The sequence below is a fragment of the Macaca fascicularis genome, chromosome 1 (genome assembly GCF_037993035.2).
Source record: "Macaca fascicularis isolate 582-1 chromosome 1, T2T-MFA8v1.1".
Lineage (NCBI taxonomy): Eukaryota > Metazoa > Chordata > Mammalia > Primates > Cercopithecidae > Macaca > Macaca fascicularis.
In genome coordinates, this window is record NC_088375.1 from 19993681 (window position 1) to 19996480 (window position 2800).

Below are 2800 nucleotides of genomic sequence, written 5' to 3' on the forward strand. Positions count from 1 at the left end.
CTATTCGGGAGGCTGAGGTAGGAGAATCCCTTGAACCCAGGAGGCGGAGGTTGCAGTGAGCTGAGATCGCACCACTACACTCCAGCCTGGGCAATAGAGCAAGGCTCCATCTTTAAAACAAACAAACAAACAAACAATAAACAAAAGCGTCTTCTGGTGTATGGAGCCTGATAATTAGAAGACCTGGTCTTGATTCTTGAAATCATGCTCATGGCAAAGTGTGTCATTGTCCTGTGTCATCTCTAAGACCATAAGAAATTTGAGGGCAGGAGCCTCACCTTGTCCTTTTTAGTATTCTGCACAAATGCTTAACAGGTATTTGCTGATTGACTGATCTCCCAAATTAACTATTTTTAGACCACAAATCCATCTAAATGTCTTTCTCTGTTTCATTTTCAAGACACAAGCCCATGCTTTACTATAAGTTTTATGTGGTATGCAACAAGTGAAGATAATGGAAAATATGTACCTATTACCATAGTAAGCAATAATTGGTCAACAAATTCACATTTCTTCCAGTGAAACTGAAGGAAAATAGATAATTATCTCTCCAATCAACTTAGACAGTTTTCCAAATAGCAGTTGGCCATTTAAAAGGTCTCTTTGCTTAAGAATATCAGAACATAAAGTTCTGTAGGCTTAGATAGCAATTCCGAGGTTTACGGAGGAGGCCTGATAGCTGGAATTGAGAAATCCTTGGACAACCAATGATCTCAATGTTATTCCAGTTTTAAGTGAAACACTCTCTTGCTAATACAATGCTAACGTGGTTATAGAAAGTAAGCGTTTTTAATGGAAACTCATGTTTGGTACCTTGGCTTACATGGAGTACATTTGTTATTAATTACTCATTCTTTTTCAAAGCCAAGTCTAATGGGTGATGACAACACAAAAAATTGGCAAGGTCAAAAGTAGTTCAGCAGTTATTGGTTTAAGAAACATTAATTGAGCAGTTTTTGGGTAGCAAGCAGCGTGCTGGGTGCTGGGAGGTAGTGTGGTAGGAATATACAATGCCCCGCCTCCCAGCTCCATTTTATCCAGGGGTCATGGGCCGTGGGTGCAAATTATGGCTCCACGTGGACACCCAGCTGGACCAGAGCTGATCCTGTGGGTGGTGTTGTGCTCTCTCCCTCAGCACCTGTCCCTGGAGGGTCTCTGAAAGTCCAGGTCAGCCCCTGGGCTGGGTCCCCACAGTAAGAAGGGAACTGTGATGGGCAACACCCCAGAAAATAAGACTCGCAGCCTCACTTCAGGTCAGTTCGCAAGGACTGACATCACACAGCAGGCATTCGAAGATGCTGCTGACCCAGGTGGATGACACAGGGCACTGGGGTTGGAGGAAGGTGAGCGGGGAGGGGAGAAAGCCCTGTATGATACATCACAGACATACATTCCTGGGTGATAAATGGCAGCCTCTGACCTGTCTCTTTGGGCTGTCAAGGAGATGATGAAGCTTGGGATAGGGTGGAGAGAGGCAGTGCTCTGGGGGAAAGACTGGCATTTTCCTGAGGGAATGGGGGTGGCGGTAGGGGATGAGAAAGTATCTCTTGGGTGAGAAGTCAATGGTCCATTTCCAACACTGGACTGTAATGTCCTTCTAATCAGTACTCCATCTATCTGATTCCATAATGGCATTCGAGGAATGGGGACACCATCTCATCTTTTAGGGAGAAAATAATGGTCTAGAGAAATCAATGATTTTCCAAGGTCTCTCTTAAGAGACCCATAGTAGTACTGGGACTTTAACCTTTGGCTCTGTTTGGGTGCAAATAACCAGAGTGAGAATAGAAATCTAATATAATCATCCAAACCCGCCATCAAAGGTACTTTCAGCAGACTGAGTGATTCATCAAAAACAAAACCAACCAACCAACCAAAAAATGAAACAGAGATGCGCTGAGCTGGTGCAGAGGAGGAGATCCACAGAAGCCTGAGGAACAATCCTTGTCCTCAAGGACATGAGCCAGAAACCCAGGTGAAAGGCAGCCCCCAACACAGGTGTTAAACCAGCCAGCTCCAGTCCAAGGTGGAATAGAGCAGGCATTCTGGGGTGATATAAAAATTGAAATATGGGAGTCTCTGGACCATGTCCCCATGCCATAACTCTTGTGCGCTTCCAAACCCTCTTTCTTACTAACACCAAGGAAACAATGAACATGTCACTACCTTGCTTAGATATTTCCGATGGTCCCATCATCAACAACAAAAGTTGCTCCTTTGCGTGGGAACATGCCCTTTGTAATTTACACCCTGCTTTCCTTGCCAGCTTCCTTTCTTCAGACCATCCAGCTTGCTGCTTCTTGCCCAGCCATGTGGAGCTAATGAAGATGTGCTGTTCCACGCCTCTGTGCCTCTCCACATGCTGTTCCTTTCCCTGGAGTGCCAACCCTTTCTGCCTGCTGTCCACCTATCAAACTTCCACTCATCCTTTACAAACCAGCACAAGCATCAGCGCTTTGGGGGTGTGCAAAAATACCAATGTGTAAGTAGAAATGGAATGAAAAAAAAATCTGCCCAGAAAGAGTCAAATACATGCCTTTCATGGACTTTTTGTGAAACACGAGAGGAATCCAAGGTTTCCTTAATGAATGCATAAGCCAAATGACACGCAAATAATACAGAAAAAGAACTTCTAGGAAAAAATGAGGCCAAAGTATTTGGGGCAATTTAAGGCATCCAGAGAGCTGAGCTTTCTCTCTCTTCCCAGGTGTGTTCCGTGAACTATAATTGCCTTTCCTGGCCTTGGGGAATGACAGTAACCTATGATCAGAAGATGAACAGGCCACCCCAGCCTGAGGGG